Raw genomic sequence first — 26,719 nt, 5'->3', positions numbered from 1 at the left:
CGACATGAGCTGTACCCGCCATCATGAGCCCTGTTTACTGTGTCCATAAAGAGATCTAGGAACAGTGAGCAGACTATGTAAAAAGCATCAAGAACACTGTTTACTGTGCCCATAAGGAGATCTAGGAACAGTGAGGAGTCTATGTAACCAGCATCATGAGCCCTGTTTACTGTGTCCATAAAGAGATCTTGGAACAGTGAGGAGACTATGTACCCGCCATCATGAGCCCTGTTTACTGTGTCCATAAAGAGATCTGGGAACAGTGAGGAGTCTATGTAACCAGCATCGTGAGCCCTGTTTAATGTGTCCATAAAAAGATCTAGGAACAGTGAGCAGACTATGTAACCAGCATCAAGAGCACTGTTTACTGTGTCCATAAGGAGATCTAGGAACAGTGAGGAGACTATGTAACCAGCACCCCAAGCCCTGTTTACTGTGTCCATAAAGAGATCCAGGAACAGTGAGGAGACTATGTAACCAGCATCGTGAGCCCAGTTTTCTGTGTCCATAAAGAGATCTGGGAACAGTGAGTAGACTATGTAACCAGCATCGCGAGCCCTGTTTACTGTGTCCATAAAGAGATCTAGGAACAGTGAGGAGACTATGTAACCAGCATCATGAGCCCTGTTTACTGTGTCCATAAAGAGATCTAGGAACAGTGAGCAGACTATGTAACCAGCATCAAGAGCACTGTTTACTGTGTCCATAAGGAGATCTAGGAACAGTGAGGAGACTATGTAACCAGCACCCCAAGCCCTGTTTACTGTGTCCATAAAGAGATCCAGGAACAGTGAGGAGACTATGTAACCAGCATCGTGAGCCCAGTTTTCTGTGTCCATAAAGAGATCTGGGAACAGTGAGTAGACTATGTAACCAGCATCACAAGCCCTGTTTACCGTGTCCATAAAGAGATCTAGGAACAGTGAGGAGACTATGTAACCAGCATCATGAGCCCTGTTTACTGTGTCCATAAAGAGATCTAGGAACAGTGAGCAGACTATGTAACCAGCATCAAGAGCACTGTTTACTGTGTCCATAAGGAGATCTAGGAACAGTGAGGAGACTATGTAACCAGCATCGTGAGCCCTGTTCACTGTGTCCATAAAGAGATCTAGGAACAGTGAGGAGACTATGTAACCAGCACCCCAAGCCCTGTTTACTGTGTCCATAAAGAGATCTAGGAACAGTGAGGAGACTATGTAAGCAGCATCATGAGCCCTGTTTACTGTGTCCATAAAGAGATCTAGGAACAGTGAGGAGACTATGTAACCAGCACCCCGAGCCCTGTTTACTGTGTCCATAAAGAGATCTAGGAACAGTGAGGAGACTATGTAACCAGCACCCCGAGCCCTGTTTACTGTGTCCATAAAGAGATCTAGGAACAGTGAGGAGACTATGTAACCGCCATCATGAGCCCTGTTTACTGTGTCCATAAAGAGATCTAGGAACAGTGAGGAGACTATGTAACCAGCATCGTGAGCCCTGTTTACTGTGTCCATAAAGAGATCTAGGAACAGTGAGGAGACTATGTAACCAGCATCATGAGCCCTGTTTACTGTGTCCATAAAGAGATCTGGGAACAGTGAGGAGTCTATGTAACCAGCATCATGAGCCCTGTTTACTGTGTCCATAAAGAGATCTAGGAACAGTGAGGAGACTATGTAACCGCCATCATGAGCCCTGTTTACTGTGTCCATAAAGAGATCTAGGAACAGTGAGGAGACTATGTAACCAGCATCGTGAGCCCTGTTTAATGTGTCCATAAAGAGATCTAGGAACAGTGAGGAGTCTATGTAACCAGCATCGTGAGCCCTGTTTACTGTGTCCATAAAGAGATCTAGGAACAGTGAGGAGACTATGTAACCAGCACCCCGAGCCCTGTTTACTGTGTCCATAAAGAGATCTAGGAACAGTGAGTAGACTATGTAACCAGCATCACAAGCCCTGTTTACCGTGTCCATAAAGAGATCTAGGAACAGTGAGGAGACTATGTAACCAGCACCCCGAGCCCTGTTTACTGTGTCCATAAAGAGATCTAGGAACAGTGAGGAGACTATGTAACCAGCATCATGAGCCCTGTTTCCTGTGTCCATAAAGAGATCTAGGAACAGTGAGGAGATTATGTAACCAGCATCATGAGCCCTGTTTACTCTGTCCATAAAGAGATCTAGGAACAGTGAGGAGACTATGTAACCAGCACCCCGTGCCCTGTTTACTGTGTCCATAAAGGACATCTGGTTTTGGACAGGATAGTTAAGAAGTTGAGTGTGAATACATTTTTCTAATATTTTAGAGATGGGAGAGAGGATAGCGATGGGTCAGAAATTAGAAATATCGGAGTTGTTGCCACCTTTATGGAGTGGAAGAACAAATGCTTTGTTCCCTATGTTTGGCATACTGGACTCCTGAATAGATCTGTTGAGTATGCTGATAGGATAGGTAATGGAGTTTGCAGATAGGTGTAGAAACTCAGCAGGTAAATTGTCTGGTGCGTTAGTGCAACGTTTGAGTTTATGAAGTAGTTTTTTATAGTGGAAGTTGGTACAGGTGAGAATGAGAATTGAGGGGTAGTAGAGGATGTGAAATGGGAGGTTCAGGTGGGCAGGGGTCTATAGGTGGGAAGGCAGTGGTGAGTTTATCTATGGTATCAATAAAATATGAATTGAAGAGTGAGGCCATCTCAGTGGGATTTTTATCTGGATTAGGGCAATGATTGTTATTTTTACCTAGCTGGAGTAGGGAATTGATTTGTGCTCCAATATTTCTTTGGATTTAGTTTGTGTTGGTCTTGAAGGCTTAGGAAGTGTTCTTTTTTATTTTTAATCACTAGTTGTTTTGCCTGGTTGCATAATTGTTTATATTGAATGAGGTCATTAGGATTTTAATTTTTTGCCAGGTTTTCCAAGCTTTATCCGTAGCAGACATAATTTGTTTTGTGTGTTTGATAAGCCAGGTTGCCTGTTTAACTTTCATTCTTTTTAGGTAAGAAGGAGTTTACTATTTAAAATTCTAAGAAATGTTGAATTGAAGAATTCAACAGCCTCATGGAGAGGGAGATATTTGAGTGGGGTCCAGTTGATCCTTTGTAAGATTTCATTAAAGGTGTTGGGGGAGAAGTGAGATAAATCTCTGGTTTGCTTAACTTGGATGTGTGCGTAGGACTGAGGTGGTGTTATGAGTTATAAAGGCTGGTAAGTGGTCATTAATACAGTTAGGTAGTGTGCCGGAGATTTTGTTAGGATCAGAGACGAGTATCCAATCCAGAATTGACCCACTGCCTGTTTTATTGTTGGGCCAGGTTATTTTGGTTATTAGTTGCGTATAGTTACATAGATTTATGCTAGTGGAAGGGCCCTGATTAGAAATATCAACCCAGTTAATGTTAATATCCCCTAGGATGATGGTTTAGTTTGTAATGTTGTTAGTTGACCAAGCAAGAATGTCTTCAAGTATAGGAATGTTGTTGCCTGGGGGATGTATATGACTATGATACAAAGGTTTTTACTGTTATCCATTTTTAGAAAGGATACTAGTATCTCTGCTGTTGAGAATTGTGGGAGAGGTTTTGTGTATTGAACTGCACTGATGGTGTTTGGGTATATCAAGGCAGTACTGTCCCCATTTTTATGTAGTCTGTCTATTCTGAGGCAGTTGTAATTAGGGATTAGGAATTCAGCATCTTTGATATAAGGTTTTAATCAAGTCTCAGTAATGACAGTGAAGTCTGAATTGTTTTTGTCTAACCAGGCATGTAGGTGTGGCATTTTATTTCTAAAGCTTTGGAGATTGATGGTGGTGAAGTTTAGGGACTTAAAGGAGGTTGGGGAGTTATAACAGGCTGGGGGGGGGGGGGGGGACCAGGGTTTGGATGTGTATCACCACATTGACTTAGGTTGTGGTGGGTGGGGAGATTTACAGGTTGCAGATTCTTTTTAATATTGAGGAGATTCTTTAGAACTGAGATTTTGTTGTGGTGGTTTTGATGGGAGAGGATTTTTAGTTTGATTTGTAAGATTAAGTCTGTGGCATATAAAGCAGGCCCTATTGAGGAATAGTTGGGGACAGATTGTATAAGTATAGTTGTTGTAGAAGTAAGTTTGTACGGTATGTGGATTGTGTGATAAGATGTTAGTTGTAGAAGGAGAGGGAGGTATAGAGAGAACAGAATAGAATAGTTTTGGAGGTGAGAGACATTTTATAGGGCTATAAGTTCTTATGTGTGTGAGTATGATGTATGTAGGACTGATAAGGTGATGTAGTATAAGGAGGAGGTTGGATAGCAAAGTAGTCTGAGTTAAACAAGGTTTGAGAGGTTAAGGTACAGGTAGGAGATAGTTGCTGTGGCTTGAGCCTATATTCAATTAAAGTAAGGTAGTACAGTATGGAAAGTAAGTATAGGAAGAGTGCAGAGAGAGACATTGGTTGGTTGAAAGGTAATGGGGAGGGTAGTGAAGAAAAAAAGTGTAGATGACTGTATTAATATAATGGGAAATAGGGGGAGTCACCTGGTGTAGGGTGGAGCAACTGGTGAACTATAAAGAAAATGATGTCAGGGGTGGGTGGGAATATGGGGTTAGGGTGGGGAGCGAAGTGAGACAGAGAGTAGCGAGGGCGAACAGAGCAGGCTGAGCCAAGGGACTCACATCAGAGCAGACAACACTGTTAATGGGAATGAGTCAGCAAAGACCCAAGATTACCTAAGTACAAATAAAGATCTAAAGTCCTGCAAGGAAAATGCAGGGGGGAGGGTGCAGGTCCTAGAGTGTGAATCTCAGCTAGTATTAAAGTTACAGGAGCACAAATATATTTAAATGTAAACCTACACTGGGTGCTTGTAATACACCAGAAAGCTGAAACATTTAGAGCCCTGTTAAACTGTGAGCCAGCTTCCAGATAGGTCCGATGAACAGGTATAAGCACACTGTTACAGTTTAACTCTAGTGTAACCAGCCACTAGGTAAATTAACTGCAAACGAAAATAAGGAGAAAATAAGCATAATAAGCCCTTACAAGCCTAGCCTACATTACATCCATACACACCTACACACAACTAAACAAAAGCCTAGCCTACATTACCTCCATACACACATACACACAACTAAACAACAGCCTAGCCTACATTACATCCATACACACCTACACACAACTAAACAAAAGCCTAGCCTACATTACCTCCATACACACCTACACACAACTAAACAAAAGCCTAGCCTACATTACATCCATACACACCTACACACAACTAAACAACAGCATAGCCTACATTACATCCATACACACCTACACACAACTAAACAACAGCATAGCCTACATTACATCCATACACACCTACACCCAACTAAACAAAAGCCTAGCCTACATTACCTCCATACACACCTACACACAACTAAACAAAAGCCTAGCCTACATTACCTTCATACACACCTACACACAACTAAACAACAGCCTAGCCTACATTACATCCATACACACCTACACACAACTAAACAAAAGCCTAGCCTACATTACCTCCATACACACCTACACACAACTAAACAACAGCCTAGCCTACATTACATCCATACACACCTACACACAACTAAACAATAGCCTAGCCTACATTACATCTATACACACCTACACACAACTAAACAGCCTAGCCTACATTACATCCATACATACCTACACACAACTAAACAACAGCCTAGCCTACATTACATCCATACACACATACACACAACTAAACAACAGCCTAGCCTACATTACATCCATACACACTTACACACAACTAAACAACAGCCTAGCCTACATTACATCCATACACACCTACACACAACTAAAGAACAGCCTAGCCTACATTACATCCATACACACCTACACATAACTAAAGAACAGCCTAGCCTACATTACATCCATACACACCTACACACAACTAAAGAACAGCCTAGCCTACATTACATCCATACACACAACTAAACAACAGAATAGCCTACATTACATTCGTACACACCTTCACACAACTAAACAACAGCCTAGCCTACATTACATCCATACACACCTACACACAACTAAACAACAGCCTAGCCTACATTACATCCATACACACCTACACACGACTAAACAACAGCCTAGCCTACATTACATCCATACACACCTACACACGACTAAACAACAGCCTAGCCTACATTACATCCATACACACCTACACACGACTAAACAACAGCCTAGCCTACATTACATCCATACACACCTACACACGACTAAACAACAGCCTAGCCTATATTACATCCATACACACCTACACACGACTAAACAACAGCCTAGCCTACATTACATCCATACACACCTACACACAACTAAACAACAGCCTAGCCTACATTACATCCACACACACTTACACACAACTAAACAACAGCCTAGCATACATTACATCCATAGACACCTACACACAACTAAACAACAGCCTAGCTTACATTACATCCATACACACCTACACACAACTAAATAACAGCCTAGCCTACATTACATCCATACACACCTTCACACAACTAAACAACAGCCTAGCCTACATTACATCCATACACACCTACACACAACTAAACAACAGCCTAGCCTACATTACATCCATACACACCTACACTCAACTACACAACACTACTTTCCGTATAACATATAGTACCTCACATAAAAAACCCTTGCAAATATCCCCATTTGATCCACATTATTTAATGACAGCTCAATACTTCACATAGCTAAGATATGCAGATCACAACTCTACACTGGAAAAACATCTTACAGAATCAGCACAGAAATAACTTATTCAATTAAAAATATACTACTCATCTCAGCTGATATACACCCAAACCCAGGACCATACAATACCATACTCTTTACAAAATTAAAATCTGACATACTTATTATTAATCTTAACTCTAGGAGTGTATCAAACAAACTCCCTGACCTATATGCATTCATAGACCACTATTCTCCTGACATACTAACCATCACAGAGACTTGGCTAAAACCCAGAATGAAGAAATCCTCCCCCCAGGTTACAATATCCTAAGATTAGATAGATCACACAAGAAGGGAGGCGGGTTGCAATTCTCTTCAAAAACATACTCAACCTCCAGTCTCTACAAACTCCTCTACCTAAGTTTCATAATGCCAAAACCTTAGGTTCTGCCCTATTTCTAAACAACAAAAAGAAAATTAACATTATTTGTACCTACATTCTCCAGGAATCAACTCTCCCATAATTTATGAAATCCTACAATGGACTAGAGATAACCTTTCTCAAGAAACCATCTTACTAAGTGACCTAAATGCTGACTGGTTAGCCTGTAACTCCAATAACCGCACTAACCATATTAATTTATAAGGGTACTCTCAACTCATTCAAGAACCCATTAAAGTGGATAAAAAAAATCTCATAAACAATCCATTCTTGATTGGACATTAGCGATCTGCCCAAAACAAAATGACCAAACAGGCTGTCTACCAGATAGTCTTAGCAACCACCTCTGTACATTCCTCCTACAAAAACGTACTAACATACCCAAGCCCATAGTTTATAGACAAATCAGATATGACCACAATTTAAACCCACAGGATCTCAACTTACTTTTAAAACAATGTAAATGGGAACCACTAAAAACCCTAGGATTAGACCAGGCAGTCAACTACTTCAACGATACTTTTATCAGTGTCCTCAACGTAATTGCTCCCATCAGAAAAATTAGAACTAAAGCAAACTATACCCCATGGCTAAGCAGGAATACAGGAGCCTTGCTAAAGTCCAGAGATAAGGCCTGGAAAACCTGGAAAAAGGACATACCAGCCTAGCCAAACAAAACTACCAACAACTTAGGAACGAGGCAAAAAAAAAAAAATTTTGACAAACAGAACTACTTCCTAGTTATCCAAAGCAAACACTCTAAAGATCCCCAAAGGTTTTGGAAAGCTGTCAACTCGCTTCTAAAACCTGGAAAAACTACCAATCCGGCTCCCACCCCAACAAATGATAATACTGACATAGCCTCATAATTTAATCATCACTTCACAGAATCCATTCAGACATTATCTGTCCATTTATTCAAAAATAATTACACATCTATCACAACCTCTAGCCCAACTAACACACCTTCCCTTAAGCTCTCTCCAGTTCCCACCTCTACTATCAAAAAGCTCCTCTGAAAACTAAAACCCATCACTCTTGCAGCTGATGGCCTACCTGCTAACTTCCTAAAAATAGCCACTGAATCCTTATCTTACCCTGTCTCAGTCCTTATCAAGCATTCTATACTTAAATACTACATCCCCTTAACTAAGGAAAGTGTCATATATTATTCCTCTTCATAAAGGTGGCAACTCCTATGATTTCCTTAATTATTGCCCCATTGCCATTTTATCTCCCTTATCTAAGCTACTTGAGAGATGTATTCACTCTCAAAGTTGTGCATTTTCCGAATACACATAATCTTCTCTCCACCACACAACATGGGTTCCACCCACACCATAGCACAACTACTGCCTTTGTCTCTTTTACCAATCTGGTTAACCATCACAGAAATAATAATTTTGTATCTGCCATATTCTTAGATCTCTCCAAAGCATTTGACATGGTCTCACATCCTATCCTACTAGACAGTCTCACCTTCCTATCCTTTGCTCCTTCCACTATTGCCTGGTTCAAAAACTATCTGACAGGCAACAATCTGTTCAATGGTGAGGTGTTCTATCACCACTTCTTCCAACTACCATAGGTGTACCACAAGGCTCAGTACTGGGCCCACTTCTCTTCTCTATCTTCACGAATAATCTACACACCTCCTCCCAAAATGTCTGACTTATACAGTATGCAGATGATTTGACTCTAATCTGCTCAGCCCCAACTCTATCTGCCCTACAGCAATTCACCCAGGAATCCTTTAGCTCCGTTGAAAAATGGATCACTGATATCCAGCTCATCCTTAACCCCAATAAGACTAAAATACCCCTTTTCACCTCCAACAAATCTAAAACCTTTCCTCCCTCCTTTTCTATCACTTCTAAAAATGGGACTGTGCTATCTCCCTCTGCCCACACTAAACTCCTTGGTGTAGAAATAGACAAAAATCTTCACTTTGATGTCCACATTTCACAAACCATCAAAAAGGTACATAAAAATGGGAACTCTATAGCAAGGATCACCCTAGCCCAAACTCACCTATTGTCCACACGTATGTATTCAGCACCAATCTTGACCAAGGTCAGAAAACATGACCTTGACAAACTAGAGTTTGTAAACAACTCCACTTTCAGATCCCATCATTGTCTGGCTCTAAAAGTGCTACAATAGTTAGAACACCCACAGTTACTTAGCTACCACCAGCTAATCATTGCCTACAACACTAAAATATCCTTACAAAACTCCAGCATTAAAACAACTTCTAACCTACTACATAGCAAATCAACCTCTCCGCTCTACTGACAAATCCCTCCTCTGTATCTCTAGGGCAAATAACACTGCTGGGAAAGGGCTATTCTTTCATATCATAGCTAGTAAATGAAATAACCTCCCCCAATCTGTGACGTCTTCATCCACTATCTTACAATTCAAAAATTCTCTTAAGTCACATCTTATGAACTCCTGGCTATGCCCATGTATCACATAGATTCTTTCTGCCATTTCATACCTCCAGAACCTTTCTTCCTACCTTTATTCTATTGTAAATTTACTGTAAATATACTGTAAACACTTGATTGCATTTTTAGCATAATTTCTTATGTTAAATTATATTTGCTTGCAGCATACCCATTGCTGAAATGCATTTCTATGCTATATCGTTTCTGCCTTACATAAGATTGTCAGCATTTGATTTATCTCTATGTAATAATTGTTTTTTAACCTACATATGTCAAACTATTATTGTAAACTAATGTGGAGCTTTTCTCCCCGGGCCTCCACTGTAAATGGACCTCATCCAGTTGGACTTAACAGGTTACCAAATGTAAAATAAAAACTAAAATAAGCTGTAGTTGCTTAGTAAAGAGGGCCAGGATAGAGCAGATAAGAAAGGAGGAAACTATTTTTTATACTTAAAAATAGTACAATGATTAGAGCAGTTGAGCGGTTTTGACCAACGATCCTTCATGAACATGTACTTAGTAAAACAGTTGTAGTTAAACAGTATTAGACATAAATCTTGCAGCACAGTAGTTATACTTTCATAATCAAGGCTCTTTTAACCACCAGATACAGTCATATGAAAATTATGTGACAGTTGTTTCACTTTCTTATTCAACTTATCACCAGTGCTGCATGAATTCTTCACAGTGTAACTATACTCTTGAGCAAGAGCTGCGTTTCCACACTGTAATGTTCTAAAGTTCTGTTATTTCACAGTTTCCTACAGTACTGCTCAGGTAAGTATAGCTCCAGACTTAATACAAGCTCAAATGGAAAACCATTAGAGCTCTGTCAGCATTCCATGTGGTTCTTACAAACAGTGATAAAGTTTACAAACATGAGTCCCTAAATTTCCCAATAACAGCATCCAAAACACAGTATGTAGCAGGCAGTAGTATTTTTAACTTATATTCATTGCAATTGGAGACAAGACAATGTACCTACATTTAGAGGCATGCACACATCTAGAACACCACAGTAATTCTCTACACAGTAGTACTATAGGTTAAGAATGTTTGTGTCTTTCGGCTTTTCCCGGTTAGGGGTCGCCACAGCGGAACTCTGGTCCGCTAATGATTGGCAGTTGATTTTTACGTACCGGCTTGCCAGCCTGATGCACAACCTTCAATGAAGGTACGCCCATTCATGCATGTCTCCACGCAGAAGATGCTCTAGCTGAGAATCGAACCGGACAGCATCTTACTGTGAGGCGACAACGCTACCGCAGCACCACCACCGCGGGTTAGTACTATAGGTTAAGAATAGTCTGCATAATAACTGAGATCTTCAGTATTGAAACTTCCCTGCAAAATTGATTTTATTTTCACTATGTGGTCCTTACCCTTAGTAAAGGTGCAACCATATCAAGAAATGATTAAACCACGGAGTTCCCTCGTGTATCTGATGTTAGCTTGTTAATCAGCTGTACTGCTGCCATTTCACATAGCAGCAAACTATAATTTTAATTTACTTTTGCAAGCTTAACTGGAGCTATTTAGTGGAGATGCTCAAGTTGTTTTGTCGATTGGTTCATTGTTATCGGCTCACGTGTTATTTCCTCAGTCGTTTTGTCGGTTGGTTCATTGTATCAGTTCACTTGTGTTATTTGCTCAGTCGTTTTGTCTGTTGGTTCATTGTATCAGTTCACTTCTGTTATTTGCTCAGTCGTTTTGTCTGTTGGGTCATTGTATCAGTTCACTTGTGTTATTTGCTCAGTCGTTTTGTCTGTTGGTTTATTGTATCAGTTCACTTGTGTTATTTGCTCAGTCATTTTGTCTGTTGGTTCATTGTATCAGCTCACTTGTGTTATTTGCTCAGTCGTTTTGTCTGTTGGTTCATTGTATCAGGTCGCTTGTGTTATTTACTCAGTCATTTTGTCTGTTGGCTCATTGTATCAGTTCACTTGTGTTATTTGCTCAGTCGTTTTGTCTGTTGGTTCATTGTATCAGTTCACTTGTGTTATTTGCTCAGTCGTTTTGTCTGTTGGTTCATTGTATCAGTTCACTTGTGTTATTTGCTCAGTTGTTTTGTCTGTTGGTTCATTGTATCAGTTCGCTTGTGTTATTTGTTCAGTCATTTTGTCAGTTGGTTCATTGTATCCGCTCACTTGTGTGATTTCCTCAATCTTGTTTTCACTCAGTAGTAGTATAAGCTGTTAAGAAGCTTTTGGTCTTATATTGGGGTTGTCTCTAGTTACATTATTTCTTGAACTGAGACATTGAATAATCTACCTGCGTTTCATTTGACTGGCTGTGCAAGTTGCTGACATGTGCTAGTGGACTTGCTTCTGTTGAAGAATGTTTGGTCTGCATTTCCCACAATTTCTTACCCCTATCTATTACTTTTATAGGATAATAGGTAATTACTAAGCTAATGGCCATGGGGGCCTTTTGAAGCCTAGGTGTATTTCCGAAAGGTTAAAATTAAACTCTGCACCTTGTGTTTGTAAGGTAAACACCCTAACCCTTATGCCAATCCCTAACCCTCTCATCTTCTCCACCATGCCTTAATTAAAAGAACATCATATTGAAGGCCAGCTACAGTAATGTCTTTAGTATCTCAGTACTTTTAAATATAGTTAGCATAATTACATTACTTAAATCAAATGAAAGTCCACAATAATTTCTGTACAATTTTTGTATACTCTAAACCTTGTCACCACAATAAACAAAACATGCTGGAGGGATAGGTTCCTGACCCAGAGACTCCCCAGACTCTTGAATAGATTTCCCATACATGTCAAGCAGTGTGCCTCTTTGGCCCTCTTCAAAAGGAACCTTGACGATTGGAAGGGAGAAAGGAAATTCACCCCGGGGATCACGTCAGTCGCCCTGCTAGACAGGGGTCCAGGGAAGTAAATAGTATGGGAAGAAATAACCAGTGATTTGTTATGGCTAGGCTTGTATAGGCCCTAGGGCTGATAGCCTAGTACCAACCTATGAACCTATAAAGATTTCCTAAAAACACAAATTTGAACTAAAATGCTTTACCTCAAAAACTCCAAGTGTCATACCAGGCAAAAGCTTTAAAGATTACTTTGACGCTCCCTTGAATTTTGAAGCACAACTTTATGCATACTTACCTATGTCCTACAACACACACACACACAGTGGTCTCCATCTTTTACTTTCTAACTCTCCCCACATACAGAAAATGTATAAAATCACAGAGCTAAGTTAATGCAACCCTATGGTTACAATTTGGACAGCTTGTCCTCAGATGAGTCAGTAGGACTATATTTGAATAAAATAACAGGTAATAATCTTCAAGTTGCGAAAAAAAAGAATCAAACAGGAAATTCTGTTAGAAATTTGTGTTTATTTTGAGCCAGCAATGAAAACAGCAACACAAAAAGATAAGGGATTTTGTCTTTATCAAGACTATGTGAGATCTGGTGAGTCTTGATTAAGACAAAAAGTCTTGAATAATTAAGACAAAAGATCTGATGGTCTTGATTAAGATGAAATCGTGATGAAGTCTTGTAGACAAAAGATCTGATGAAGGCTTGATTAAGATGTAATCATGTGATGACGGCTTGATTAAGACAAAAGGTCTGATGATCTTGATTAAGATGAAATCATGTGATGAAGGCTTGATTAAGACAAAAGATCTGATGAAGGCTTGATTAAGATGTAATCATATATATTTTTGTACTGCTGGATCAAAAAAAGGCTGATTTGTTTATGGAACCAAAAAAGACTCTGGCGTGAAATTCTTCCACAGTGCAAAGGTTGCTACCAGTTATCTTATTCACATCTAAAACATATTAAATCTACTCAGTTAAGCTTCTTTATAGTAGCAGCCCTATCAAACTATTTTGTAAAATACAACAGATGCTGGTATTACTGACTCTCATCAAACTTTCTAGGGATGATGATCTAAATCCAGGCCCAAAACCAGATACCCATAATTCTAAATGCATTCATGTCTTTTGATCAGACATCCTGAAAGTTGACTGTCATAGCATCAATATTCAGAACATCAAAAATGAAAAAAGTAATTTTGCCTAGGGAGCAAGCCCCTCTGCACCTCCTACACACCCAAGATTGTACTACAGCTGAGAATGGGACGGTTTCCCTGATCCCTGCTGTATCATGATCACACACTGCATATTTCCCTTTCTCCTTATATGTCAACATTTCTGAGGTCAGCATTTTGCTGTTCAGCATTTACTCCCCTCAAGATTTTGTCATATACTCTTCTAAAATATTATCAATTATCCTTTAAACATCTATAGGGGTCTATATTATATGCTCAAAGAGACTTTTATTTGAACATATAATCATCGACACCTAAAGAGCGAAGGCAAGTGTGAACGCCCACGTCTGGGAATTTTTTCCTCAGGGAAAAAATTCAGTTGGCGGTTATTGGGAATTGCCCTTTTCCCCAATGTAGAGCAATCTCAGAGTTGGTATATTTAGTTGGGGGATACACAGCCCCCTACATTGGGGGTGGGTGGGGCAAAACCCCCCACTTGATTAGGATTTTGAAGTTTGTGATTTTTGTGTACGGCCCTGTGAATTTTTCCTGAGGAAAAAATTAATGTATGTGGCCATTCGTGCTTTAGAGCATTCGGTCTTTAGGTGCCGATGAATATATGTTTGAAGAAAAGTCTCTTTGAGCATATAATATAGACCCCCATCTATATTATCAGTAAGAAGCAGTCACAGCTAGAAGCCTAGTCTGCATTACATAAGATAATTGCTATTAATGAGTCCTGACTGAAAGACAACTCATGGATAGATGCCATTTTTCACATCCAGCTGCACATATTTAACTGTAACAGGTCTGTAGAGTGGGTTGTTAACTGTTTCAGTCATACTCATACTGATATTGTGTTCCCAACTGGGCTGTAGTAGAACTATCACTTAATGGGAACACAGAAGTATTTCTGGCCACAGTCTGCACAGCACCATCTTCCTTATAAACTGCATTAGAACATCTGCTACTTAACATCCTTAGCATTATAGAACAAAAAATTATATGCGGTTACCTGGACCACAGTCGGAATACTCCATTAAAAGACAAACTGAGCCAGCTATTACAGATCTTTAACTTGGTTTATCTTGTCAAAAAAGGTATTCATCCAAACCCTGTTTTCAGAATATCTTCCCTGCATAACATGCATCCCTACTAAACTCTGGTCTGTGTATCCCCCCAAATGGTGTAGGGGATCATTACCCGATACTTACCACTCAGTCTTTCAAAACATCTACAATCACTCCCAAACACATTCGGTCTTACATATTCGCAATGACTTGGAGTCATTACTTATTCAGCTCTGTGACTTTTTTATTAAACAAGAAACATCTTTATTAAATTACCATTTATGACATAGGCATTTATACATTTATATAAATGAAAGCAAACTATATTGACATATTCTTAGTTGCAAACATGCATCACTTATAATGTATCCAGACTGAGTCAAACATTACATAGCTCATTCAAATCCTGCCTTCTTTTAAATCCCAATCCTCATCTGCATGTTTTGTCCTACAATTCCCATTTTGTGCATGTAATCTGCTCCTACGCATTCCTAAAGATCCCATTTCCAGTTGTTTTATCTCTATTACTATATTCACTACTTTTAGTACAGTTGGTTTAGACTTTGATTTCCATTTTCTAGTAATTGCTTTTTTGGTAGCCACCAGAATTAGACTTGGCAACAGCTGTGTGATTAGTGTACCTTTTACTGCTCCACTGACCCTACCATAGCCTTCTCTGTCTTTTATAATATAGGTATGCCTATTCAGAAAAAGACCATGCAATCCACACAAGGAACAGTTAATGGTGACCACATTCCTTGCTGTACTGCTTCTATGAGGCACAGGCTGTGCTACATGACATGGAAATTGTGAAAAAATACCATACAAGAATGCTCTCAAATGAGGCTTTTGGTAACTGCTGAACTTGGTAACTCAACCAAAATTTGGCCATCAATAAGAACGCTTAACTCTAACGAGATCTTTTCGAAGATAAAAAAAAATCTTATTAATGCACAACATTCTTCACAGTATTAATTCACCCATATCTACATTCCAGATACTAAATTAATTTCTGCAATACCCTCCATTTTGTTTCAAACAAGTGCCCCCAAAAGATCAGAGACGTTTCTGTGGTCATGAATGTGTGCTATCAATCCTCAGTTCCACTACCTGCACTTGATGCTTATGTCAGCCAAAGCATTCTCCATATGCTTCTCACATGTTTTCAGTCTGTCTGTACCATAGGTATTGTATCCCTAAGTTTTAAACATCCTGTGACTATTCTGCTTTCCAGGGTCCCATACCCTGCTACTCCCTCAGACTTCAGACCATAGCAAATCTTTGTCCTTTCACAAAAGTTCCGGAAAAACGCTGGAATGTGTTCAAAATACAATCTCATGTCAGGCAGGACAGTTTTCTCACAAATTACAACACCCTCACTGTTATCGTCATCCTAACCTTTCATATTTATGACAATGTGGTAAAAGGACCTATTAATAGGAGCAGTATTTTTATTTTTTTCAAGTACCTTTATTGAATTATCACTTGTGACATAGGCAGATTTACAGTCATAGAAAAGTAATCAAACTGTATTAATATAACAAACATTATAATTCCTGTTTTTTTTTTAAAACAAGAAACATCTTTTTTAAACCATCACTTACTACATAGGCAATCATACATTTATATAAATGAAAACAAACCATACCAATACAATCCTAATTGCAAGCATTTTACATCGCAAACCATACTAACACACTCCCAGTTGCAAACATTATACATCACTTATAATCTACCCAATTGTTCTTACTCAAACATTACATAGCACATTTTAAGTCTTCTGCCTTTTATGTAGTTTGCTTCTACCCCTTTCTAAAGATCTCAATTTCAGTTGTTTTATCTCTGTTACTATATTCACTACGTTCAGTATGGTTGACTTAGATTTTGATTTCCATTTTAGCAGCTATATTTTTAGATCTAGAGAGGACATTTGAATATGTAAATCACAACTGCCTCAATGAAAAATGTTCTGATATCAGGTTTTCACAAGAAATCACACCTTGGTTTAAAAATTACATCTCTAGCAGAACCTTCCCAATTTCTTGACACAGCTATTTCTCCCCTGCTGCAGCGACAGATGGAGTTTCACAGTTCTCAGTACTGGGCCACTGCTTGTCTTACTCTATGCAGTACTGGGGCCAATGCTTGTCTTACTCTATGCAGTACTGGGGCCACTGCTTGTCTTACTCTATGCAGTACTGGGGTCACTGTTTGTCTTACTTTATGCAGTACTGGAGCCAATGCTTGTCTTATTCTATGCAGTACTGGAGCCAATGCTTGTCTTACTCTATGCAGTACTGGGGCCACTGCTTGTCTTACTCTATGCAGTACTGGGGCCACTGCTTGTCTTACTCTATGCAGTACTGGGGCCACTGCTTGTCTTACTATATGCAGTACTGGGGCCACTGCTTGTCTTACTCTATGCAGTACTGGGGCCACTGCTTGTCTTACTCTATGCAGTACTGGGGTCACTGCTTGTCTTACTTTATGCAGTACTGGAGCCAATGCTTGTCTTATTCTATGCAGTACTGGAGCCAATGCTTGTCTTACTCTATGTGATTTGCCACGTCTTAACATTATTTACTCATTTTCACAGTTAAGTTCCTTACTACAAAAATCTGGTTGTTTCAAACAAATTAACTATAAACACCAACAAATGAACATTTATTGTTTTTGGTACTATTCAGTACCTTACCACTAATTCCCATAAACCCCAGTGATGCAAACCATTCACTAAACAGCAAAAATATCTCAGGGTTATGCTACACGATACCATCGCTATCACTGTTCCCACAATTATTGCTGATCATTCTCTACAAAGAACAACTCACCCTTCTCTTCACACACATTTTTAATCTTTCACCAAAACATCATACCTGCAATCTGGAAGACTGTTGTTATTAAACCAATACCAAAAACAACCCAGTTCTTCCAGCACCTCTCACTTCTGCCCAGTCTGTGGACTACCAACTAAAGGCAGACTCTCTGAAAAAGTTGTCTGTGTTCAGCTCTCAGCATATCCAACAAGTCCACCTTCTATCACCCAGATGGAGTACCATGACTGCTATCTGGGCCCTAACGGATGACAGTCTACTAAACATTTACAAGTGCTGTATTTATTATGATAATTAAATGTAAAGGATGATGAAATTATCCCACCAGCCTATAATGCTCGCAGACTGAACAGGAAAAATAAAAAGGTGTCAGAGTAGCCATCATCTACCTAAACACACTGGAGTTCTCTCTTCATCCTTGTAGCCCTCCCCGGCCACTAATGCTAAAATCCTCATGTCCAGATTTAAAGTTAACAACCATAAAAGCTTATGTATACTCGATATATACATACCCCAATTAACAATATTCCCATTGCTGAATCATTCTCCACGTTACCTCTTCAAGGATCCAAGAGGAAACTGTTATACTTACAGATGTCAACACTGACTAGTACTGACTTCCAGGAGTGCTGCAGATTGAGTAACAGCTTAATTCTAGCTCTTCCAGTGTGAAAACAGAAACTTAGCAGATAAAGCCAGTGAACCTAGATTTCTGGGTAAATTTCAGTAACTGGCTAGTACCTACTAGCTACTACCTGAGTGCCAGGAAAAAAAGAAATACAGGGGGCATGAAGAAAAATCACCTACAAAAGGCTACAAAAAAACCCCACTGACTGGGAAAAGCAAAAAGCAGTGCAAGCTCTAGACATGACTCCCAGTAATGCAGACAAAAGTATAAGGCACCTGCACACAGACTTGACTAAAATAAATGAAACATGATGGAGTTTATCAACTCAAATAATAAAAGGCTGGAAAAAATAGAAGAAGCTTTAAACAGATATTCAGATAAGGTGATAAAACTGCAAAACACAGAGGCCAAAATGAAGAAAAGGCTGGCTGAATATGAAACTGCACAAGATGAGATGTTTCAAATAAATAACAGAATTAGAGGACAGAGCACGTAGGGAAAACTTGAGTTTTTCTGCTGTACCCAAAAAGCTGGAAGGAACAGACTGTATTAATTTTATGAAAGCACAAATAAGCAACTGGACTGGTATTCCACAACAGGAATTGTTAACTGAAAGAGCAGATTGTGCGTATGCTTCAAACCTGGGTATGAGAAAACAATCTAGACCTTTAATAGCAAAGATGCAATCTTACCAGCCGGATGAGTTGATTTTGACAAAACTGTGGTAGAAAGATAACATACTAAAAGTGGGAGACAGCAGAGTGTTTGTGGAGAATGACTACTCATTCATTGTACATCAGGCAGAAGAGGAGTAAATGTATCCCATTATTTATGGAATGTTGAGAAGCAGGCATGCAATTCAAACAGCTTTACCCAACTGTCTTCAAAATATTTTTCCCTGAAGGAAGAAATACAAAAATTTGTCCAACAAAATGTGAGCTGTGAAACAGAAGGAGATTCTGCTTCTTTGTCTTCTGATAATAAAGACCATAGAGAGACTGTGCCAGTGAAACATTTTCCAGTGTTTCAACAGAAAATGTTTGAGAGCGGGAAAAAGACACAAGAGTTGACTAGAAGAATCAAGAGTACTTTGGAAATGAAGCAGAGACAGAGTTTGGGAGAAGGAGATGAATAGGAATAGAACAAAAAAATGTGGAAATATTGGACTTTCATGGACTTTGTTAAACTTTTAAGGAACTCTAAAGTATATGCCCTACTTCACGTCATTAATGTTTGGAGAATAAAATCAGTAACTTGGAAATTGACAAATGTGGGATTACAAAGCAATAATTATATTTGTAAAACATGACAGACCAAGAAAATCTGGAAATATTGGACTGTTTTGGACTTTGTTAAACTTGTAATAGACTCTCAAGCATATGCTGTACTTCATATCATTAATGTTCAGAAAAATACTGGCGCCTGATTTTCTTTGCATGTTAAAAATAATTGAAAAAAAATGACTTTAAACTGTAATAGGGATACTAATGTAAATAGGTGCTCCTGTTTTTCTTTGTTTTTCTTCTTTCTCTCTTTTTCCTTGTTCAGTTTTAAGAAATGTAGGCACTGCAGTGTAAAAAAATCTAGTTAAAAGAGCATGACAAAAGAAAGAAATAGTGTGCTTTTTCTCATTCTTGCATAGGGGCATGACTGAATTAAGGCCATTAGCTTAATCTAGTAACAAATTTTATGATAAAGCAATTAAATGAAAAAAGAATATTGAATATTATACATTTTTTCTACTGAACAGTTTTGTGTCTGGTTCTCATGTCTCTAGCAGACAATCTGATAAAAAGAAATGGCTTGGAGAAAATGTTTTCTGAAAGCATTCAAGTGTTTTCCCAGCTAACAAAGCTATAATGATATGACAAAACCAGACAGCACTTAAAACCACATGCTATACCATGCATCTTAGCATGGACAACCTTTCTTTTAGGTTAGCTTGAGTCTATGTATGTAGCTGTCAGGTTGGAACATTTGTTCCTGTTAGGAGGGTAAAACTTCCATATTTGAAGATGTACATAATTTGATGTGTTATTATTACGTTAATAGGTTTTAGGGGGTATTGTGTGTATGTGTGTGTGTATGTGTCTTTTTGTTTGAGAGTTTTCAATAAAACAAAAAGTTCTGTAAGATGTGACACAGGCTTAAATGGAGATGACAAGAAACAATTGTATAAAAGATTAACCTGTCAAACAGTACATGCATGTAACACAAAAGCTGAAACTAAACGTGTAACAAAAAAGCTCTTATACATAAAAGGTGGGAATACTAATCTCTCAAGAATATGATGCTTTCTCCAATGTCCTTAAACATTAATGGTCTCATAGATAAATGCAAAAAAGAAAGAGTAGTGAACTATATTAAAAATGTACGGTACAAATAGATATACTACAGGAGACACACTTGGAAAGAACTGAAAATATGAATTTGATAAAGAAAGGTTTTCAGGGTGGTTATTCAGTGGACTACCTGGGGCAAAGGAAGAGAGGAGTACTTAGATTAATTGCAAGAGGAGCTCCAGTAGTTCATATGTGTTTACTAGGCTAACAACCACAATGGCCTTTTTAAGTCTAGAGATGCATCCCAAATCTCTGACAAGTTCTGATATCCTTGATAAGTATAAACAGGGGCTTGGGAGATGAAACATTTACAAGCAGGGGCCTGGGACATGAACCATTTACAAGTTGCCTGTGTTCATTAGAGACATAGGTGCCAAAACCAGGGATGAATTTTATATTCTTCATCCAACTGTCCAAGTTGCACTTGAATTTGCTTAGGGAGGATCTCTGCCTCACATGGATGGGGAGCCTGTTCCAGAGGCAGGGTAGTCTCTGGGATATAGACCTCTCTCTCTCTCCAGCAGGTCCTATTTATATCACAGGCAAGGTTTTAGTCATTAGAATGGGTAATTTTGGTGCTCTTTGTTTTGTGGATATGCAGAAGGTCCATCAGAGTGGAGTCTGACAATGCCCTGTATGTCAGGCATAGATCTTCCCTCAAAAGCCTGTAGGAGACAGACTACAGGGACAGGGCCTTGAGGCAGTCTGCACAGGGCATTTTAGTTAAGCCCTGTATTCTTTTAGTGAGAAATGTATGTGGATGTTTCAAATGTTGGATATGCCTGATTAGGTACATACCAAAGGGGGCACTGTATTCAATGGCAGGTCTGATGAATGCCAAATACAGTGGAACAATGACTTTCTTGTACTTAGATGCCAAACCCTTATTTATAAGTTGCGCAACATAAAATGATTTCCTCATTACCTTAGACATGTGATGTTCAAAGGCTAGATCACTGTATGTGTGTGTCCCTAAGTCCCTGGCTACTGGGTGAACTTCAAGGGCTGTATTTTCAGTATGATAGTTATCAATGATAGATGACTTCCTGAAGGATACTGTTATGCATTTCCTGGCATTTAATTTTAGTCCATGGCTCTAACACCAGTTGTTTGTTTGTGGCAGCCCTTTCTGGATAACATTTGTGTCATTGTGGGATTCAATGACAGTTCCTAATTTGCAATCATCTGCAAATTTAGTCAGCCAGACACCATACTGACATTGACCTTGACTTCAGAGACATAAATGCCAAAAAGGAGCAGTCCAAGGACCGATCCCCAAGGGACTCTACTTGTGACTGGCCTCTTGGCAGAAGTGAACTCCCCAATTCTAAATTCCTGGATCTTGTATGTGAGCCAGTTGGCTATCCACTAGGTAACATATGGATTTGTACCTAACCTCTTGAGTTTGTCAACAATGCCTGAATTGGGTATTGTGTCAAATGCCTTGGCTAGATCAAGGTAGGTGGTGTGAACCATTTTGTCCTCATCCATTACTTTGGTGACCTTTCAAAGAAGTCCACCAGACTGAGCAGGCATGACCTGCTCTTGATGAAACCAAACTGGGTTGGGTCCAGTGTCTGGAGGTTTACTATATCACTATTGATAATTCCTGTGATAATTCTTTCCATGGCTTTACATTTAAGACTAGTGAGATTTATGAGTTTGTAGATGGCCCACCTTTGTGCAGAGGGATGACTGTTGCTGTTCTCCATTCACAAGGAGGCTACAGTTAAATAGCAATTTCAGAAGGTTTGATAGGTCATGCTGTTTAGAGGGCATCCTGGGATATTGTCTGGGCCCATTGATGCAGTGTTCTTGGCGTTAGAGAGAGCATTAAAGACGTGTTCCCTAGTGATAGCAGGAGGAGCTATATTTGGTGATATTTCCTAAGGGAAGGTTGAGGGGGAGAGAGAGAGGTAAAGTTGGAGCTGAATTTATCAGCCAGTAGGTTTTCTATATCTTCTGGCTCAGTTTAGGTGACTCCATTTACAATGAGCTCTGCACACAACTGTGTATTGCCTTTGAGGTTGCAGATGTAGCTAAAGAATGCCTTGTAGTTGTCCTTGGCCTGGGAGGCCAAATTTACCTTAAATTTGTTTTTGTAGACTTTATTTGTCCTCTGAGTTGTTTGTTTAGTTTGATGAGAGTGTTTTTATCCTGCTGGGTGTTTCACCTCTTAATTTTTGCCATGATTTTCTTCCTTCTGTCATGCAGCCTATTGCTTTTGTGATTTCACACAATAACAAAGAGGAGAAAAGACAGTAATGGTAGGTTTATAGTATACTAAGGGGCTACTGGCAAGGGAGGAGGATTACACTCGATGCTATAATGGAGCTTAAGAATATTCTGGCAGAAATAATCAGCTTCCAGCAAGGAGTATTTGCAATAGTGAAGGTGTGTCTAGAGGGACCAGAAGGGAAAATATAACAAAGGAGGGTAGATTTTTAAAGACATTTATGAAAATATTTGGCATGGAAGAAGTTCATTGATTCATAGGTGTGTACTAGGCCAGCAGCCCTGGTGCCTTTACAAGCATAGCCCATAGAAGTGCCCTGGCATCGTGCCGCTCGACGTTAGTTCCCAGTGCCTCTATCAAGTAGACCCACTGCAGTGCTCCCCAGGGTGAACTTTCTATTTCCCATCCACTCATCCCCAGGGTGAACTTTCTATTTCCCATCCACTCTTCAAGATTTCTCTTGAAGAGGGCCAGTGAGGTGCTCTGCCTGACATGTATGGGAAGTACATTCCAGAGTATGGGCAGTCTCTGGGCTATGAACCTGTCCCTCCAGCATGTTCTGTTGATTGAGGTAATGAGGATGAGGTCTCTGGAGTGTGTGGTGTGGAGGGATTTGAATTCCTTTAGATGTAGCATTTCTAACAGAGCTGGGTCAGACATGACGCTGTAAGTCAAGCAGAGATCTCCTCTTAGTAGATGATATGAGACAGAGAATAGCTGGAGTTTTTTGAGTCTGTCCATGTAGGACATGTGTTTAAGGCCTAAGATCCTCTTCATGAGGTACTTTTGTGGCCTTTGCAGCTGTTGCATGTGTCTAGTGAGGTATATGCCAAATAGGGCATTATACTCTATGACTGGCCTAATGATGGAAGAGTAGAGAGAGATGATGACCTCTTTCTTCCTGGATGCAAAACCCTTAGTAATGAGATGTGCCACATAGAAGGACTTTCTGACCACAGTGGCAATGTGGTGGTCAAAGGAGAGGTTGCTGTCAACCTGTGTCTCCAGATCTCTTATAATGCCTTCAGATTTTCAGTGGGCTCCCATCAATGTGGTAATTAGTGGAAGCAGTTTTTCCCAAAGGGGATGGTGATGTATTTTCTGTCATTAAGCTTAAGGTCATGGTTTAGATACCAGTCATTGGTCTCAGTGAGGCCTTTCTGTAGGATGTGTACATCACTTGGGGAGTTAATAATGGCTCCCAGCTTGCAGTCATCTGCCAACGTGGTCAGCCAGATTCCCTCCATGTTGGTATGGACTTCTGAGAAGTTGATGCCAAACAGGAGAGGACCCAGGATCGATGTGGGACTCCACTCATGACTGGTCGGCAGTCTGACTTTCACACTGTGGGTTTTGTCTGTGAGCCAATTTGCAACCCGGGGTTGATGCCTAGTGTGGTAGTTAATCAATAATTCCTGAGTGGGGAATGGTATGAAAGGCCTTGGTCAGATCGAGGTAGGCTGTATGAACTGCCTTGCAATGTGAATTCAGTACTAGAAGTTCAGAGTGAATTTACATATTATTCCCCACTATCCAAAATCTGGGCTAGCTAGATAAAAGTTAAATTTCACAGGAACACATGCATTTAGTTGAAGGTCTTGATACACACCCAATAAATATTTCAGATCATGTACCAGTAATAACTGAAATAAAAACACAGGGCAATGAAATAAAAATTAGACACTGGCAATTTCCCACCTATCTGTTGAAAAGAGAGGAATTTAAGGAATTGATAGTGGAAATTATTCAGGAGCTATTAGAGGATAGAAATTTCTTCTGAAAATATACCTAGGTAGTGGGAAAAAATTAAAGTTGAGTTTAACATAGAGTGGAAAGAAAAGAAAGGGAGATATGGTTAAGAAGTAACAAGAATTATTTAGAGGGACTGGCAAATGTTAAAGTATTGCAAAATTAGGGGAATCTCACAGAACAAGGGGAGGAGCAACTGCCGAATGCTTGAACAGAAAATAAGGAATTTCCTTGTTAACATGCATGAGTTTAGCAAGATTGCTGTTAAGCAACTGTTTTTGGTAACTCTAGAGCAAAAAAAAAACAACTTTTACCACAACAACTCAGGCAAGAGAAAGTAGAAAGGGCTGTCACTAAGCTTAGGGAGCCTATAACAAGGAAGATAACAAGGGATCCTGTAGAAGTATTAGAAATATTTTGGAAATTCTATGAAAGTCTGTATTAAGCCGAGAAATATAAAAATCAAGAAAAGGTACAAATGAAAATGTTTATGGAAGAATTAATTAAATGTGCCAATGTTAGAGGTAGAGGAGGCTCAATTACTAACAGTTAGGTTAGGAGGAGATGAGATATAAATGGTGAGGTATAACCAATCTACAGGAAAGGCCCCAGGAGTAGATGGTATTCCTGTGGAAGTTTAGAAGCAAGGAGGGGAAAAGCAAGGAGGGAAAAGCTGATGAAGATCTGGAAGGATTTAACAATATTTTAAGATGAGGAAAAGTACCAACATCATGGAAAAAAGCGGTGGCAGCTGTAATATCTAAAGAGGATAATGTTGCATCAAATCCAGCTTCATAGAGGCCCATTTCAATACTAAACCATGATTATAAAGTGTTAATGTCTATAATGGCTAAAAGAATAGCAAAGGTGATGCCAACATTGATAGAATGGGTCAATGTGGTTTCGTCAAGGGAGGCAAACATTTGACAGCATTAACAGAACACTGTTGATCCAGAAGGAAGCAGAAAGTAAGAAAACACCACTGTTGTTGGTGAGTCTAGATGCGAAGAAAGCGTTTGACAGAGTAAGCTGAGACTTTATGAGCAGAGCAATGGAAGCATTTGCATTCCCTGATAAAATTATGAAGTTGGTTAGGAGGATATATGAGTGATCAGAGGCAAAAATGAAAGTGGGTGGGGTCCTCACTGATCATCTCTGCTTGAGCAGAGGAACCAGTGAGGGGTGTTCTCTCTCCCCTTTGTTATTTGCTTTATATTTAGAACTATTGGCAAAGAAAATAACGGACTCAGAAATTCAAGGAACACATTAACAAATCTTCTATAGAAAACAACATGTTGCTTATACGTTTCATTCTTAATTACATGTTCCTCCTCCCAAAAGGCCATTGTTAAGTTGGCATAGTTATTTGCACATGCTGTGCCCATAGGTACACCCAACATTTGCAGAAAATAAGCATCTTTAAAATGATTAAAGTCCAACACTGATGATGCTGTATACCCCATATTAGAAATGAAAAACATTTCACAGCCTGTGAGCCGTAATCATTCGGAATGTCTCTGAATAATGTATTCACATCTAGTGCCACTAAAACCAAATCTGCATTTTTTTTGGATTTATTTTATTTATTTTATTTTTTTTTTATTTTACATTTGTTGACCGGGCTAGTCTAGCTGGATATATTTCCATTTTCAGTAGAGGCCCGAGGAGAAAAGCTCCACAGAAATAAAAAATATATACATACATAAAAATCGACATAGATGACAATAAGCCATTTAGAAAAAGGTTAGTAAAAAACAGCAAAAATCTTCAAAAATCTTCTAAAAAGTTAGTATAACATTAATTACTTACTACCACACACAGAGAAATTCCAAACAACATCATACAGGAATTAAAAATACTTAGAGATCAGGATACAAAGATAATAAGTAATGAAAGTGGAACAATAAGAATGGAGTAGGGAGAAAAAGGATAAGAGGTGGAGAAAGCAGGTTAAGAAAGTTATCAGGGAAAGAAGCATGGTGAGGATGAAAAGGGAGAAGAGAAAAGCTAAGAGGAGAAAAGAGTAAAAGAAGAATATAAGAGATAGTTTAAGATAAGTAGTAATAGTGGAAGGTTAATCAGGTTTGCTACAGGAACAAAGCCAGTGGTTTTGGAAGTGTCGTTTAATGTTTTGTTTGAAAAGAGGTAGAGAAGAAATCATTGTTATGTTAGTAGGTAACAAATTCCATTTAGTACCAACAGAATTGGTGAATAGGGAGTTACCAGCAGTATT

Source organism: Protopterus annectens, chromosome 16.part0 (assembly GCF_019279795.1).
Source record: "Protopterus annectens isolate FY-2018-M chromosome 16.part0, PAN1.0, whole genome shotgun sequence".
Classification (NCBI taxonomy): Eukaryota; Metazoa; Chordata; order Ceratodontiformes; family Protopteridae; genus Protopterus; species Protopterus annectens.
This window is presented reverse-complemented; position numbering follows the sequence as displayed.